General features: G+C 46.2%; 1 protein-coding gene across 1 annotated transcript in view; it reads right to left on the bottom strand.

Annotated features, from left to right (window-relative positions):
* The window catches only part of T265_03695 (hypothetical protein), a gene marked incomplete at both ends in the record, with an annotated part of 34,512 nt that extends 26,935 nt beyond the window's left edge, over positions 1 to 7,577 (bottom strand). Inside the window, one exon of the mRNA XM_009168237.1 lies at positions 7,330 to 7,577. The remainder of the gene's footprint in view (positions 1 to 7,329) is intronic.
* Between the last annotated feature and the right edge of the window lie 11,813 nt (positions 7,578 to 19,390).

The raw sequence follows: 19,390 nt of genomic DNA, 5'->3' as shown, positions 1-19,390 counted from the left end.
GACAGGAAGGCAAAAGAAGAGCACTCAGACCGAGAGGAGCAAGACTTCGTACTACAAGCAAACGTGCTACGAGTCGGTCTGAGAGTCAATTCATACTGTCCTCTGCGATAGGAGTGTGAAGGCAGTAGTGTTTCCCCCAACCACCATATGCAATCCGAAAGTAATGGATGCCTATAGACCAAAACAAAATTCGGCCAACCGAAGTTTACTGAAAAGGTTATCTCTATCAACAAAAGTGAATAGGTAAACTTCTCATCTCGGCTGTTCTCAGTCGATTTGCCACGAAAATGTTACAGTAACTATGTGAGTTCCTCTTATTTCCACGTAGCATGTCTCCTAATTCTGATCAACGATGCACTCACTCTACTGACTGCTACAATGATCCTGCGGGCTACACTGACTGGTGCACTCATGACAGGAAGGCAAAAGAAGAGCACTCAGACCGAGAGGAGCAAGACTTCGTACTACAAGCAAACGTGCTACGAGTCGGTCTGAGAGTCAATTCATACTGTCCTCTGCGATAGGAGTGTGAAGGCAGTAGTGTTTCCCCCAGGCGACCACCATATTCATATTTATTGAAGCACCGATTCTATCTTACCTCGAAGGACAGGTTAGAAAAGGTCGGTCCCAATAACCGCACACTCCGGTCACCCAACGGTTGACCGTGACTTCCGGTGCATCATTCAATATCTGCTGCGCTCAGCCAGACCATAATGCCTTACTTCTTGAACGCTCGGATAAGCCAACCCCCTTCAGCTAAGCAGGCCGGATTATTGGGTCAGCGGCTCCGGGATGGGTACCCAGAGAAAGCCATACTGCCCGCTGCCTCACAGATCAGACTTTTGAATCAAAGGCCCAAGGTATGGCACCCAATTCCCTTCCTTGGCCTAAGAAACCGGGGAGTATCATTTGCCCTCACAGTTCTTTGTCCCCCGATGTCCCTCCCCAACCCCTTCTCGCCACACAGGAAAACTGTGCTGCGTCGTTTGACTGTCTGCCGTTTGACACCTAACTGATGGGCTTATGCAACCGGCTACCTAGTAACAAGAAATAAAATAACGCCCTGCTAAACCCGCGAGATTCTACATAGGAGTTTTTAATGTACGTACCCTATGCTGAATTGGCAAGCAGGCAATGCTCGCTGAAACGTTATTCTCCCTTAAAATTGATGAATGCTGTACTTCCCAAAGACGCATACAAGACCCAAGCTTGGCTGTGCATATCAAAACGCCACGGACGAAGTTAGTTCTTCAACATTTCTCCCTCGATGTGCCCGGTGATCCAGAAGCGATGATTCGTGGAATGTACGTTCAGCCTCCAGTGCTGAGCGTGCTTTCCAGATTGGATCCCAGTGAACAGTCGTCTTTGCGCTGTACTTTGGAGAAAAAAGATGCCTGTTTGTAATGCCGGCTTATATCCCAACGGACTGCAGTTATGATTCTGAGAAGGATATTTCCATCGAAAATTATCCAGGCTTATTAGTCAAGCAAAAAGCACTGACATTGTGATCCTTGTGGGCGATATGAATGACCAATTCGGTAGTCTGAGCTCCTTGGAATCACATTTGGGCAGTCGATTCGCAGTTGATGCACGTAGAACAGACAACGGAGAGCGACTCCCCCAGTTGTGTGCTCATCAAAACTGTTTCTGGCCAGTACGAACTTTCGGCATTAACGTCCCCATCACATAACCTGGCGCTGACGAAATGCAAATCAACGGTGGACTCAGTTGGAAAATGTGGGCATTGGCCACCGGTGGATAGCTACAATTCAAGAATGCAATTTCTTCAGGAGTGCACCTTGATTCCGATCACGCCATGGTGCGTGCATGCCTGACAAGTGGCTTCCCACGCAAGTCAGCAAGAAGCATGCCAATCGACCACCTCCGAAGAACTACCATAGCTCAACAGCATGGACCTGAGCTGACTCAACAATTCTCTAGAGTAAACCAATACTGCGTTGGTAGGAAGCATGTGGATGAAGCATGGCAAAATGCTAAAGGGGCTATGCCAGCGGCGTTCACTATAGTATGTCCGACTTCTCCGATTCGGCCATAAGACCACTGAATGTTGTTTAAACGCCTAGCCGTGTTTGATGCAAGGGAACAAAGTATGACATAGCCGTACTGAAACGTGAGCAACCACCACGACTGAATGATCTACATCCAACCCCGTTGAAAGAAGGCTGAGAATCGCTGACGATCTATCTAACAAAGATTATTGGTGCTATATGGAACAAAGAAAGGTGCCTGCAGAATGGGGCAAAAAGGCTAGGCGGACGCTGTATAATAAACCACCGTGGCATCAGCCTGCTAGCTGTGGCATCGAAGGTGCCCTCTGGTCTTTTCTTTCAAAAGTTGGCGGAACACAGGATGACACAGAGTTGTGAAAACCAAGCTGGGTTCCGTCTTGAAAGAGGATGTATCGATCACATTCTCATTCTCCAAGAGATTATGGAACAGTGACACGATTTCTACCGAGCAACAGTGGTTGTTTTCCCTTATTTGAAATTTGCCTGACTCTGGGAATCATCAGGCAATATGGCAGTGTCTGTGAAGCAGAGGTATCCCCCAAAATTCTTGACCCCCCTTAAGGCGGTGTACGCCAACCCCCACGAAAGTATGAAGATCTACGGAAATTCCTCCAGTGAGATTACCACATCAAGTGGAGTCAGGCAAGCCTTCCTCTTTAACCTTTCTCCTCCAACTTCGTCATTGATGCCAGTATGGAAGACTCACTACCGACCTCTAGTGCATGTAGGGTCTAACTGCTACCGGGGCATTTGCACATAGATATTGAGTACGCAGACGACACAGCTCGTATTGGATCTGAAGTCGTCGTAAGGCAAACAACATTGAAAAATCTAACCAATTCTGCCTCATGGTTTGGCATGCACTTCACATTTAGAAAGTGTCAAGGGCTGTCCCAAAGCTGAGTAGGCTCGAACCCTAGCCTCTCCGGTCCAGGTATGGGTGCCCTGGCAGTATCCCAGCCCACATACAATACGTCAGCGGAGCATCGGCGTTGAAGAATGATGTCATGTTGTTGGTGAACCATAGCCTCATGTTTATAGATGAGACGATTGAGATAATAGATAAATTTGCCTACCTGGGCAGCCGTATCAGTCCTGTTGATCTCGCGAGAGATGATATTTCTATCCGAAATGGGGAAGCTGGAGAAGTTTTCGTGAACCTGTAACCCTTGTGGCGTAGGCGTGATATCAGCTTACTTGTCAAGGGTAGAGTCCGCAATGCTGCGTGCGTCGCAGCACACGGGTCAGAAACCGGCCGATGCTCGTTGAAGACATCAAAAGACCATCAGAGATTGACCATCGATGCCTTCGAAGCCTGCGTCTGGCGGGAACAGCGGCTCAGTAATGCTGAAGTACATGGAGTGGTTTTTGGAAGAACTAACTCGCCCACATTTCATAAGTTACGCTGGTTTGTTAGCGTTCTCCTCATGCTAGCCAACCGACTTCCTCGAAGGCTTGTTGTCGCACAATCGCATAAAGAGTGGTCAAACAATGAAAGCCAGCAAACTCAGCTGTGCTGGTCATTGCCGTCTCCCTGGATGGGGACCCCGAGACGCGATATATTAATGGCTAGAGGCATTGTCAAACATGGTGTAGTCGTGTATCCAAGCTATCGCCTTCAATGGATAACTTCCCTCCCAATCTCCCAAACTGAATGTTCACTGACAACCCTGTATCTACGGATCAAGTATATCAGCTGCAGCCTCCAATGCATAGCCATCTAGCTCACCTCCCCAAATCATCGGTTAACGATACCGTGGCAGCCACACCACTGTACAATTAAGCGATCCTTACAACTGATGATGATGATGTCTGTCGACTTGCTTCCTGACTTCCACTTTTCACCAAATGGCACGACAATTTAACTCGGGGAATTGTGGATGAGGCCAGAGCTCTGACATAAAACAGCCCAGTGCCACATGCGTAGAGTTATAACTCTACGGCAAGAGGTTGCCCACATGCAACGAAAAAGAGTAGAATAGAAGACTGGAACAGGATGTGAAGCTCAAGGTCAAAATTTTATAGGGAAACGTGCCCTATTAGGAGCAAACGCATGGAGACCTGAGATAAAAACGATTTTAGCTGACGGGAGCGTCTTAGGCACAAAACTGCAGTTGATTTTGAACTGATAGGTTTGCCAGGACGACACGATCCATTTGGTTATTTCCTAGCCTACCCAGATCATCAGGAAGACAAATTATCCATCAGCCCAAATTCCTTCTCCACAACTTGAGCTGCTGAGTGAATCGAGGAGCTGAGTTCATTTACATGTGACCAAGGAAAGAATGTTGCTAACTCAGGTTATTCTGTAAGCGACTGAGCTGTTCGCCAAGCATGATACTTTTGTTGCAACCGTCTCATCGACAAACGGAGAGAAGAAAAGCAGAATAGTGTGTCGAATGAGCAACGGCAATTGATAACAGGAATAAATAGAAAATTCTTCACAGCGGGTCCGTTTCAACTCAACTATGTTACAGTAATGGTGCCTGCAGAATGTTTCCATACGAAGGTCATTGGTAATAAAAACTCCTTAAGACAAGCTCCGGTAAAGAAAACAACTATTCTCTTTGTTGCATTTCGTGACACAATGACTTTTTGCCAACAGAGAAAACTTTCATTCTACCAAACTCTGAAAACCTGTGGTTACGGTAAAATCAGAAAACTAACAAAATATTCGTCATGTCTAACAGGCTTAGAGGCTGTTTCACCAGTGGGGACTAGTTTTCATCCACTCGGTTTTTCCGTAATTTCATTGGGTGGTCTAGATCGTGCCATTACCATCGTTGTCAGCTTCAGCTGTAAACCACATACATGCTACACAACGGTTATAGCTGCCACAGTTTGATTCATCCAAAAACAGTCCGGGTCGAGTAAAAATAACACACAATCCCCTATGGACACATTGATTCCATCGAAACAGTCGTCGAAATAGCAAAAACGACTGAGACAACGGTGTAATTTGTCAGTGCTCCAGTAAACAAATACCATCCACGACATCGACATCCGTGGACGGCTACAAGGCGGGCTGACTGAAAAAAAAACGGAATCAAACCACGACGTCAAGTTCGCTTCCAGATAACCAGATAATTGAACGTTCTGTAAATCATATTCCAAGAGCTATAGTGGAGCCACCTCACTAAGCATTCAGAACTTAAGGGCATTCTTTGCTTCCCTAAACTGCAGCGACAAGTTACCGGCGATTCATGGCTGGCCTAGGACGTGCCTATCTGTTCTGGAATGCTATAGCATCGGGATCTATAACCTCAAGGCTGTAATGCAACCTATCCTACATAGGAATAAAAAGAGGATGGAAAGATGGATACTTAAAGGGAGTGCTTAATCCTTGCATACATCATGATATCTATTATGGCTAGAGCAACTAATCGACCTGATGGGGACAAGTGCTTTGCAAGAGATTAGTTGTTCTGATTCAATCCTGGAATGGCTACTTCCTTAGATTAGAAACTAACGATCAAGCGGCTAAGCCGTACCTGGCAACCCGACGACCCTTTTGAAAACCCGACTATCTCGGTTCCAACGACTGACGTCTTTGGAACAAGAAGGTAGACATCGATCGGTTATTTATTCCTAGGAACCACCGGACATTCATTTGGGGGATATTGACTGCCGAAACAGAAGAGTCCAACGCTTATAATGTGTTCATAATATGGGGCTGGTGTTCATTAGAAAGGAAATGTTCGTTTTTAAGTAAACTTCTGGATGGGAAGACAACCAAACTCAGATAGTTGCGATGATAATTGGTCCACTTGAGGTTATTTGAATAGCTATCAACCCTCCAAATTTTCAGAGGAAGAATGTCCCCTTATTTGGACTACCCAATCACCAAACGTATCCGGAATAAAACCTTCGAGAACCATACTGAGGAGCAATCCTTCCTCGTAGAAAGTTATCCTTGTCGATCGAATAGTTATGCCGCTTCACTGGATTCGACAACTTATTCAGTTACGCTCCTTCATCAACTTTAGTGATCTTTCTTCGAGCAGTCTTCGTTTCCAAGGCGGTTCCTTGGTGAACTGCTGGCTAGAAACTGCTTTGCAGAGTCTATTTTCGATTACATTTTGAGCCAGGAAATATCTTCTCGATAGGGGTGCAACCCTACTTCAGGGCGACGAATAAACTAGGACTCCGTTCGTTCTTCAGTGCTTTCGATGGCAACAATATGAGGTATGCAGTTAGCAAGGCAGTCTAACTTGTAGAGCAATGTGAATTCACATAGCCGTGATGATGGACGCATCAGAACCAAATAGAGGTAGGTAGCAGTTCGCTGCTGAATGTACCAGACAGAGGCTGATTTAGCTTCAGTCCCACGAATACTACGTATGAAAACATAAAAGGCCGAAGAGTAGGACAATACTATGCTGCGCGATAATCGCTCATTCACGAACGTCCGGAAAATTTCTGCTGCTTGTAGTAACAGGTTTAACTCTATGGGGCACGAATTTATCAACCCCACTACCTTCATGGTTCTGTATCCTTCTCAGGTTTTAAGATTGAAAGTTATTACTGCATAAGTGATGCGTTTGGTCCCGATAATGGAGATGATGTCGTTGAGGATAAAAGAGCATTAGACTCTTAGCCATGGTCTGGTGCTGTCGAGTCATAGTGCTGCGGCGCATATCTCTATGAGGACAGTAAGCTGAGTTAAATGAGGGCTGCCCATGAGTGTCTGTTGAAGCCCATAGACGATTTAAGTTCATTTGACGGTACAGAGGGTAAACCGGTAGGTCGTAAAACTACGATCATAAGGCATTCGGTTGTGGTTATACTAAAGGGACCAAAGGAGGACTTCACTCCGCCCGGCTGAATGACTCTCTTTTAGTGCTAATTTAAAGCAATGGAGTTTGGAGTACACTGGTGGCGGTTTGACAGTGCTGTCACAACATGCCAGATACCATCACGAAGTGTGTGAGGTTGTCTGGTTGATAAGGAGAAAAAATCGTCCAGCCGTAGCACCCTTGTGGTGCATAGCTGCCATGTCAACGGAAGGCAGCACAAGGGCTCGGATACTGCAAGGTTGCCAAGCCTAGACAGGAGCAGCCGAGATGCTGAAGTTGGGTTCGATCCACGGACCTTCCGGTCCATAAATCGACATCTTAACCACTGATAAGAAATTGATATAGGCTGAAGTACAGGTAAGACTCCTCACAAAAGACTAAGATTGACAGTGGTGAAAACATGAAAATTCACGGTAATAAAACAAGGAAACCTTATATAATAGAAAAATTGGGTACGACCAGTACGACGAGAAATGAATTATAAATTCGTGGATGATATTTACTTGAGAGACTAGTTTGTTGTGCACCAGCGGAACCAAGCAAACCGGCGGCGAGTCATCTACACAGGTTTCCACATCCCGTAGAATACGGACATCTGTATCCGCCTGTGATAAAGGATGAGTGATGTGGACAAACTGAAATATACCATTTAGACTTTCCTCTCAGCATCAGAGGGGAGACAAGGGTTTCGGTACGACGAATAAGAAAGTCCACTGAAGTGCACAGCAACAAATTGGCACCAACAAGCAGCTGAAAGTGAATACCGAAAAGAGTAAAAAGTGTAATATAACCTAATGTCTGCAGGTAATTGGGAAAATCCTCTGGATTTTAAATATCATCAACAATAAGGTAAGTATATGATGTCTTTATGCGGGAATTTACACAACAGTGGTCGAACGAAGGAAATTTTCGAAACAACGTGCACTTCATTTGAAAATCCGAGGTGGCATTTTATTCACCACTGGATAGGGAAGGATGTAAAGCGGTCTGAGACATTAGGGTGCTATTTTAAGTCTGACCGGATTAGATACATTCGTCGCATTGTTAGTGTCCTCGGAAGACGGAAGATAGTCACGAAAACCAGATGGAACGCGTGTCAGTAACTTAGAGGACGTCTTATCCAACAATACAGCTTACGTAAGCAAGCGATGGTCAGAGCCTTGCATATATATTGGTGGTAGAAAGCCCTCACTGTCGGCTGGGTGGGTGCCACCGTTCGAACTTCATGTGGCTCGCCATTGAAATCTCCTGACTTGGACCGCCGGCTTCTTGCTTTCGTTTTGTCTGTTCATCTACCTTTTCGCAGCCAAGCGTACTGGTAGTTTCGGGTAGATGCCAATGCAGTGGTCAATCTGCAGGCGCATGGGGATCGAAGGTGACCTACGCGCGCCCATCAGCTGAAACAGTAATGTCTGCTACTTGGTAGGGGCCCATAGTTGCCCTTTCGTTGGAGGGAAGGAGTAAATAAAAGGCAGTCCTAAGGTCTGACCACACCCCGGTGCGTGACTGGTTGTAGCCGAAGAAGGGTTCATCCAGTGCGGTCCGAAAATACGAATACAAACTACAAATACGCCATGGTTTGTTGGGGCCAGACAGTCACGCCCCCCTCAGACTGGGTGTCTAGTGGGTGATATAACGGCGCGCAGTGATTTTCTCTGTAGTAGGCAAAAAATCGTTCAGCTGTAGCACGCTTTTGGTGCCTAGCTTCCGTGCCACACAAAGGGGGTACAAGGGCTGGGATACTGCGAGGTCGCCCAAACCTAGGGGAAGTCGAGAGGCAGAGGTCGGGTTCCAACCACAGACCTTCCGGTAAGTAAATTCATGCCCCATTTCCGGAACAGCAGAAATCGTTTGACAGCGTGGTGTCCACCAACGGACCAGTCTTAAATCCAAAACCGACCATATCGCCGTCAGTAGCCGGTGGCGAGGGTCGATCACTGCCTGCCGGTCCTTTTGGAGTACCAGCATGGACTCGGACCATGCAACTGTACGCTGCTGCTCTTCATTGCGCTTTTCAGGTCTACATAAAACCCGCACACCTGGCTTAGCTAATGAGGAGCTAGTAGACTCAGAAGCCAAACGAAACTATCAGAACCGGCTCACTAGACGCCTAACGAAGGTCCGATATAGGCTGTGACACAACCATATCTGTCAGGGTCATTAACCATTGGCTTGTCTCACCACAAGGTTCCTATGTATGGAAACGGCAACTGCCAACGTAAATGGATTAACTTGAAATCGCCTTCATGCTTCGTTAACAAATCATAAATCGACCGCCTCTCCATCGGATCCGGGCTGGGCGAAGAGGGTTCTACCAGGAACACGGTCCTTTGGCACACGAAGTACATAGCCTAACCAGCCTAGTCTATAGAGTGTGACCAGCTGATTTATTGGAGAAGAGTGGACTACACAAAAGCCTCAACATCGCTGACCTGGTTTCCTCCAAACCTGCGCAACACTTCGGAGGCACCAACAGCCGAACACAGAGATTCTCTGAAGGTCATCCATACGCAGTAGCCACGTTTCTGGCTGATAAAGTAGAACAGATCGAACCGCAGCATTACACACTCTGTACTTGAAAGCACAGCTTATATCAGGTCGGCATAATAAATTTCGGAGGTTGGTAAGCGCCGTCCCAGCTCCATTACACCTCCCTAATTCAGGAAGTGATTTCATCTTTTGCCTCCTACACGCAGATAGCTTCAAGAGCAACTTTTCGGTGGCTTAGCCAAGTGCCAGGCACGCCGAAACATCACCCACCAAAATAAATATTTTTCTCCGTGCCTCATTCAAAATGTCGCAAACTGCGAGACAGACGTGTGGCTTGGCGGAAGGGTGTGGGGCATTATGAAGAGTTTAGGTGCTGCTGGTGCATCCACACTTTTAGGACGCAGTGCCCGTTACCCCTGCGGCAGTCGACCGTAGGTGTTGCGAGAAACGGAGACTAATCGAGGTCGGTGACCGTGTAACCAGTTTTTCTTCGGGTTGTTGACTGAGCGCTCGGAGGTGTACAGACCTCAGAATCCTTGCGGTAGGCTGGCACTAATTCCTCTCCCTTATCAACTCCTTTCCTTTTTTCACCTTATGGCTTTAAACTGAATAAACTTTATGGCTGTACGGCAGTGGAGCACAAGTCGTCGAAATGTTGCTGTTTCTGAAGGTCTTGTTGAAGTCAACCTACATCCTCTCCAGACACCTTTGTTTCGATCCATCGTTCTCTGACTGCCAACCGGTCAGGTAGACTGGAATGGCTTCGGTGCAATTCATGCTAACGACGATGAAGCGAACTAACATATGTCAAAGAACACTGCACCTCCCGACGTGACTCTCATAATGCTCTTGAGAGCAAGTTTGACCAACCGGGAGTAGTTTCTGGGAATTTGATTGCTGTCAGGCCCTAACACCTGACTGGTGGCCGCGGACTTTCATCGGGTTGGGAGTCATTCCTCTTCAGGAAAGAATGCGAATAGCTTCGTGAATAGGTGACATTGGTAAGAGCGAAAATTTATTAACCGGGAAGTCCGTGGATCGAACCGACCTCTTCATCACAACTTCCCCTGTCTAAAGTTGAGCAACTTCACAGTATTCCAGCCCTCGCGCCTCTTTCGGCTGACAGGACAGCTAGGCAACTAAAGGGTGTCACAAGTGAACGACGTTTTTAGGGACTTCACCAAGCTCAGGCGATTCATGAGGGCTTAGTGGCTGCGGACGATTATACGTTTTTGCTGTCGTGCTCCTTTGGATAATCGCCACGCCTCCGTGGCTACATGAAAGCCTGGATAACATAATATTAACTCCCGCATGCTGTCACAGACTGCCCACATTACCGGTTTTTGATCCATCCGGTAGAGTGGGCAGCTGCTTTTGTTTCACTGAAAGAAATCCCCCATGTTCGGCTGCAAAGGGGAGGATCCAGCTAAACGCTATCAACGTGTGTAAACAACAACCACAAGCGTAAGAGCCATACAACCATGGACGTCGGGTTCTCTCGGCGAGGGTACTGGATCAGAACTAATAAAATTTTGCAGTTGGTCTGCCAACCTGCTGCATATGACGACAGTCTGAGGTTGCGTATACTCCATGTAGTTGCGGATTAGCTCCGACTGGGGCGTTGTTCGTAGACTACTCAATGAAGGTGGAACCAAAACCTAGAAAGACAGTGCCTCTCATATATGAGGCGTTCCATTTTTCCAGTCAATGGAGGCGGGAGCTTGCTAGATGGTTTCTACACTGTCTTATCCGATGCGGAACCATGTCAACCCGCAACAAGCAATGACGTAATTTGTCAGGATCAGAAGAGTCGCGTAGGACTCCTCAAGTTTAAAAAGAACCCCTCCACCATTCCTATGGTTCCGATCACTTAGGAACACATTGGAAACTTTTAGGTCGACTGACAAGCCAGGTAAATAACTCTTCAGATGTCACTGTGGATCTCATGATAAAACTTCGAAACACAACGCCCTCACCCGCTATGCAAGCTCATAGTTTTGGTACAGACAACTGCACCGTTACGTTTCAGGGCTGGGATGCTGCAGTTTTCTAGGGGGGTGGAAGCTTTAAAAGACCAGAGCCGACAAGATGGCATGTCACAAATAGCAATACAGCGCCTGTTTTGGCTGACTTTCGAGCGCACGCCAATGATATGCATGTTCCCTCCTATTTCCTGACTTACGAAAATTACCTTGAACCCTTCTTTTCGGGAACTCACTGACCCACGTTACTTCCACCCAATTTATGGTACAAAAACACCCAAAATGGGAAGCGCTGTATGCGTAGCGTTCAGCGCAACTACACGAACGAATGCATCTATCAATACAGCATTCTCATTGGCCGATACGCTCACCCTATTAGGGCGCCGTCCCAAAGTGAAGCAGGCAGTTGAAGATGCGAGGAATGGTCGTCTGCACGGAGCTTCTCTATGTTCGCAGCCATTTTATGACTAGTGGTCCCGACAACTGGACTCGTCTGTGGAGACAGGACAGTTGACAACTCGGGGATTGTGGATATGATGTAACGGACTCATGCAAACACACAGGATCGAGGCCTTCGTCGGAGCACTTCTGGTGCGATGCCTTGGATGCACAATGCGTTTTTCTGTAAAGCCTCTGCAACTGGAATAAACATTTTTACACCGAAATGTTGCATTTAGTTGCTCGGCCAAAAGCATTTCAATTTGTCATCATTTTTCTGCTATTTGTATTAATTAACCTCCTCTCTAACTTTTTCAGGTACACTCGGCTTTGAACTCGCATTGGGAGCTCAGTATTCGCACAATGGAATTGAATTTTCGAAATTTATGACGTGTCACTGATGGACTAAAGCGATCGGGCAATTGAAACGAGAGTACCAGTCCAAACTTATGAGCCCCATTCAGGCATCCCGGGTTTCAGCGATGCTAGGAAATTATCTTACAGGACGTTTCAACCAGAGTGACGGTCGCCCAAGTGTACAATGAAATTTGGTGAGCTGCAAAAACATGAGGGTATGCTGCAACTGTTTTTGGTTTGAGAACATACACAACAAGGTGCAACATTTCGGCATGGGAGGTTTAAATCCCTTCGTAAAGATTTCTCAGCTGACAGCATTTAGCGGATAATGGGGACTATTGCTGTGCTATGGCTTCAGAAGTGGTTTCACACACGTGTGTTGGGAAACTGGGGGGTATATCCTTTCCACCTTTCACGACATTTGAGATGGCGTCAAATGATGACGTGAAAAATGGTTATGTGGTACTTGTGTGTTCATCCAATAATGGAAGCACCAGCGTCATTTTGCTTTTGTGTACTGTAAATGGAGCAGGCACTCTTCAAGACAAACGGAAAGTCGAGGAATCCGAAGGAGCTAGTAAGCTCGGCGTGATTTCTATTGAAAAAGCAGTACGCGAAGCACTGGTTGTCCAGTGCGGTTTTGTTTAAAGAGGAACGGTAAATATCCCGCAGTCGCCCCTTATTATCTTGAGCACAACTTCAAGATTTTCTAAACCCTGTACGTTTGCCTTCCGGTATATAAACGGCCACTGGGCCGTTGCGGGGCTCTGCTGAAGTGTGGGGCGTTGTCGTGTGAAGCGTCGCAGTTTCTCGACCGGTGAATTCAACAGCATCCTTAACACTCAGGACATATACAACTAACCTAGATGTGTCGACCAACTCTGTCGAGTAGGTGCTGCATAGTTTGGTTTTATTGTGTCAACTCATGTGCTCCCGGTCCTGGTAAGACTCCTGGAGGTCAAACGCGTGCTTGCGCCGCGGTGGAAAGAAGCCCGGTGCAGCCAGGTATAGCCATATATATAGCCATGTGGTTCTCTAGATGGCGTTAGACAGCGCTGTTTAAACGTTTTACAGATGTATTTAATGTCGACGGATTGCCCGGGACAAGCAATTGTTGACTGTATACAGCGCCCCATATCACGCATGTAAATACAAGCCTAATACTTTCCTGATAACGGACGCCATGGACGCCGTATGCCTTCGTGGAGAGCGAACAGTTTGCCCCTATGCATAAACTGTTCAGCTTAATCACGAGCAACGATGAACCGTACGAGGACACAGATTCATGCAAAATATGCAAATATTGCGCCGCATACAACTGTAATTAGTCGCTTTCTTACGACCGACTGGTTGTACATTGCCCGAGCATATGTAGTATATGCATAATCCAGGGTGGCTCACTTTGGTAATGTGATCAAGAACCGTCCGAGGAACGCTACTGGTCAGCTTAAAATCCAAGTGCATCACTCAGGCATACTGGAGCGCACCATACAATGTGTGTCCCGGAACGCCGAGTGGCCCATGCGGGAAATTGAGATGCATATATCGTATCACTGCGGCCGATAGGAAATCCCGGAGGGCGATGGTTAAGTTCACAACGTGCTGTGTCGTATGATTACGTGTTCATGTTCGCTTGCTTTGATACGTTTGGGAATTCGACCGCAAGGGCTCCACTATTTATGACCCTACCATGTGACTCACCAGCTCCAGACAGTTCGTTTGCTATTGAAACTTCATGCATCCAACACAAGTCAAGTATTTCTTGAGGGTTACACTTAGTTAACATTCGAATTAGCCGCTCACGATGGGGCTGGGTACATTGCCTCTACGGCAATGTTGAACACACTATGAAGTGGCCACCGTAGAATGTGGTAGCCTTCGATAAGTTGATTTCGTTATGTTAATATTGGGATGCCTTTTTTCAGAGTCTTCGATACACCTGGAATGCGTAAGGGTCAAAATTGCGCAGGACCGCTTTTCAATATCTCTGAGGTGGGTAGTGAATATGCTTGCACGATGATTCACATGATAAAGCATCCAAAAGCACTTTGACCTGCGTGTTAAGTTCAGCATGAACAACCGCCAAATCAAGATTATTCCACTCAACGTTTATCAAAAATTAGAAACTATTGTCTCGTAAAATTTTGCTATCTGAGCTTGAAGACCTCTTCACTGTTCTTCGCTGTGTGCTAGTTTGTTCAGTGACGAAAATCCTGTTGCTCAAAATGTGTTCAAACGGGGCACGGATGAGTATTAGGTTCCTCGAAGGTGTCAATAGTCTACAGAAAAGAGCTTTCAGGTGCATTTAATGATCGACGGAGTCCATGCCAGCTCACTATACACGTTCAATATCAGTCACATCCATTCGGCTCTTCTCAGCCGGCAGGTGCCCCTTTCTACATAATCCTGATCTGCGGAATAGAAGCTATTACTTATAAGTGCAGTATTTTGCTGTGCGTATGGTGACGCCAAAATAATTGTACTCTGCCTTAGCTTTTGGAATTCGTTTCACTTAACATTATCTCCTGTTTTGATATTTAACGCACTTCAGTTTTTAAGTTGCAGTGCCATCGTTTCAAATATGGCCCCAGCTAAATTTGTTGAGAAATCTGCTTCCATCCGGCTTTTAATCCTTTACAACATTTTAGAAAGCGTCAAGAGAATGCACGTGGAATATCTATGGTGTATTCGTGCATGCGGCATGTATTCAAAGCACCAGAACTGTTTTGTGTTACAGAGCAAAACCAACGAAAAGTTAAGAGCTACAAAGGAGCCAGTTAGTTGAGCAACTTTGTGCAATGCAAACAGCACAAACAGGACCGGCTCCCAGTGTGCTGTTGTCTAAGGGGGCGCAGGAACCTTCTTTTGGTGACCTCCTATTATTGGGAACACAATTACTAGCTAAGGAAATTTTTTGGCAAGCGACTTCTGGTGAATTGGCATCTAACAGAAGAAGAAGTTGGCAACTGCAAAGCCCTGCTAAACTACTTAATACCCTCGTGTGATGTGCGGCAGTTTGTGTCCGATGATCTCGGCAGGGTCTTTACTAATCAACCACCGTCGTAAGTTTCGGCCATCTCTGTTGAGTAATTGACGGGTAGTTGTGTTTTATGGTAGCAGATTATATGCCCTTGGCCCTAGCGAGTCCTTCCCAATTCCAGATGTGTGCTTATGTTGGATTCTGAAGAACTTCACTACAGCCATATATGCTTCGCCACATGGTAACAGATGGCATTGTTCCGATGCTTCCCGGATGCCGTCAATCCTAACGCGACGAACCGGTTTTGGTGAGTCTTGCTGTCAAACATTTTTTACTGTAGACATAAGATGTACACCTCCCCAATCACTCATGTGATGGGTACGGGTCGGCTGGTTATGTATGCTTTCGCGGAAGGCGAACAGTTTTCCCGGTGCATAAACTCTTCCACTTGTTCAGAGAGAAAATGGGCAAACAGTGTATAGCGAGGACTTATTTGATGGACAAACTGACGCCACAAATGTGGCCGGCGAGACTAGTGTTTGGCTGTGATGTCATACTTTGCTAGTCCCATATTAAAAAGCTATCAAGAAGCATGTAAGCATCACATAACAAACACATATTTCTGGTCAGAGACACTTCGCACAGCCGGTTTGGAATCCATCATGTGGCTCGCCCGGAATACACCTTGCGGTAATGATGATCCTAATTTTTCACTGATTCTATCCTTCCTTTCATTTCAAGTCTCCACAATTCCCTCACCTCTCCGGTCTGGAGCCATTTTTTTGATATGTCTACCGGCCAATCGTCCCCAAACCCTTTCGAAGAGTTGTTTTCGGCCTTTTTCATGGATTTTCTCATCGAAGAATCAAAACAACAAGGAAGTCGATTGATGCGTGCTTTGTGTGGCCCTACATGAATAAGAATCTAACTTCCTGGGCCAAACAGTGCATCGCCTGTCAACGCAGTTAAGTAACCCGGCATACGAACTCACCTTTAGGTTCATTTGCGGTTCCAGATACTTGATTCACACACGTTCATCCTGGTAGCGTTGGTTCCCTTTCCCCATCAAACGTTTTCACTCATATCCTCACAATGACTGATCGTTTTACCCGTTGGCCATTTTGAATACTTGCAGCATTGGGTAACTTTGGAATACATTCCACCATCACTACCGCTAGCGGCTCACAATTTCAGTGTAATTTCTTTCGTGAGCTTTCTACACTATTCGGTTTCCATCACATTTCGACTACCGCGCATTATCCCTGTTATAACGGCCTGGTGGAACGTTTCCATCGCTATCTCAAAGTTGTATCGACTGCCACAATGAACCCATCTTCATGGTCCTCTTCTTTGTCCCTCATTTTCTTTGATATTTGCCTCACTGTTAAGGAGGATTTTCATTGTTCACCGGCCGAACTAGCATACTGTACAACTTTAAGTTTACCCGGTGAACCGGTTGCCCTTCTGACGCACAACCCGAATCACCCGTCACATTCGTTACCGTCCGATTGCAACTTCTCCAAGTGGCATACTTATCGATCGTGTGCTTCAGTATTTCAAAATTACTTATGTTTTTCCCGTTCAAACTTGCGGATGAATTATTTCACTGTTTAATCCATCTACAGGGTTATCACGTGTCACTTTGTTGAATTTTTAACTCCAATAAGTTGTGCGTAAAAATCGCGGCCGTACTTCATCACGTTTTTCTGGTGCACCCAGTTGCTCATGAGAAGAAGCCATAATATTACTTGTTGCGCTTTGTTACAGCTGTCCGGGGACTACAATGCAACCGAAATGGATGTCCATCGAATGAAAGACGCGGAATGCAATGTCGCGCTTACCAGGCCTGGTGGCATTTTAAATGTTGGGGTTTGAAGGATTACTAGGTGAGCGGACCATCCAACCTCCTGACCCCTTTGTCTGTGTCTGCTGCCTCAACCTCAAAGAAGCTATTCGTTTCACAAAAGAGACAGCTTCTAGTATTGAAGCCGAAAAAAAAACAAAGAATGGGGGCATGGACGAAAGTTGGTAACGAACATTCCTCCATTTTTGAATACCCAGTACACTCTCTTCCGTGTTCTTCGACCGTGAAGAAGGTGATCCGGCTCTCTAATGCGACAGTCAAGACCACCACGACATCTCTAGTAGACAGACGCATGAGGGAGTTTAGAGCGATCATCAGAAGGTTGTCCTTCAGGATATTGGCGCCATATAAATGGCACATTCACTCCCTGCTTGCGGCGTGACAAAGCGTCAATATCAGTGGCTTCGTGCAGGAGGGACACGTGGAAAGTCAGGCGAACGAGAATTAGGGTTTCCAAAAACACCTTCCTCTTGAAACTCCATACAGATGACCTTGGAGTGGGCAGCCAATAATCAAAACGCCTTCCAAAAATCAAGCGCATTTCCGAGGACCGCCATCTAGATGTGCAAAAACTGGGTCAAATTGGTTCCAGGGGTTCTGCTTGGGGGCAACTCAACCAATACTGAACTTGAGATGGCAGTTATAAAATCTTCCGGTTTCATAAGCATGCCCATTCTCCGGCCGCAACTTCAGACTGTATTCTCTACTCAACCGTCACAGACCCCTTGTCTACCAACGACGGTGATGCCTAGGGTGAGGTTAGACTTATGGGAACACAGCGTTCAACCTAGGGGGAATGACTGTAGCCCAGTTTCATAGCTGGATATAAAGGCGCAGTGATTAACACCACACCCAATTCACAATACATTAGCAGGATTGGGTCAGTTGTGTAGAGACAACCAGTGAATTCCACCAACAGCTCAACCACAAACATTTTTCTAGGCGTTGAAGACAGCCTGGAGGTCCCCATAAACACTGAAAACGCGAAAATGTCAGCATCCAGCTCCACTGTATCAAAATCGGATGTCCGATATCGTGCTTATTTGACACTCATAACCATGATATCCGAAGACTAGGAACAGTATAGTGTAACTTCCTACGCATCCTGATTGGCCACGCTAATCCCCAAAAAATTGAAGTTAACTGAACGGTGAGAGGAAAGCAACCGCGATCAAATAGGTCACATGAACTTCGCCCACTCAGAAGGCTACTTGACGAATTTAAGATAGAGTTCTCTGCAGAGACGAGGCTCTTTGGACAGCCATCTTGAACAGTCATTCATAACGGCAGGTTTAGAAATGCCTCTGAGTTGACAATTGCTTTGGACAGCAACCCCACTTTCTGAGCGGATTCAAAACCCTGGAGGGAAGGAAGGGTTGCTTCATATTTATACGCGGCCCTGTTCATCATGAATGTCGATACCGGCACCACTCCTTCACATTTTTGTGATGCACTGTGTGTTCGAATCCAGATGCGTGAAGGTAATTTTCTTTCTGAATGGGGCTCTAAGGTATCGGGTCAAGTGGATATTTTGCATCGGCACCTACCGAAGTCGTTAAGCAGAGCGCTTGGACTAAGAATATTATCCCACCCATTCGACAACCAGCAGGCCGACAACCATCCCTGCTGGATTTGGTTACCGTCAAGTGTTAATTAAAGCTACACTGGGATGTAGTGACCACTCATAGCTGAACTTTCCTCCATGCTGACTTCTCAGCAAGCTTGGCAAGATTGAACTGGCACCAGCTGCGGTGCAAGAAACGTAAGGAACCATAGTCAGGGGAATTTACAAGGCTAACGTTGTGTTCTTCCCAATAAGCTAGCGTTCAGTCAAACGGACTGAAGTGCACCCAATCCAGCGTATCCTAAAAGCGAAGTCTCAACTATTGTTTAAGAAGATAGCTACAGAAAACACATGGTGAACTGGCCTCTCGTAAAATGCAGAACTGTCAGAAATTCGTCAACGAATAATACTGAAACAGGCCATGAATTCAGACATCATTTGAGGAAACGAAAGTGTTCTCCCTGAGCAATTGGGTCTCCTGAATGACGCAAAGTATCCGTGGATTCATTCGGAGGAGGCTCGGCTAACGACATTGTTGTGCATGATGAGAATGGACCCGAAGACCTCATGAGAATAGATACTAAAAAGGATTTAATTAACTGGCTTTCTACTCGTTGCACCATAAAAACCGGCACAAAAGGCACTGACGGTTCTACAGATGATTCTGTGGCGTTTTGTACCTTTATTTTACTTCCATTATACACTACGTAATTTCATCAATTGCATAATCGTTTTTTGTTTGAATACGAAAAACTACAAAAACGCGCACTTGTACAACTACACATAATACAAGCGTGGTCACGTGCTTCGACTCTCTTCTGATTTCGCTCGCGCTTGCAGCGGTCATTCGCGAGTCTCATGTACTAACTCTGGTACCAAAACATTTCAG

The sequence above is a fragment of the Opisthorchis viverrini genome (genome assembly GCF_000715545.1).
Source record: "Opisthorchis viverrini unplaced genomic scaffold opera_v5_53, whole genome shotgun sequence".
Classification (NCBI taxonomy): Eukaryota; Metazoa; Platyhelminthes; class Trematoda; order Opisthorchiida; family Opisthorchiidae; genus Opisthorchis; species Opisthorchis viverrini.
This window is presented reverse-complemented; position numbering and strand designations above follow the sequence as displayed.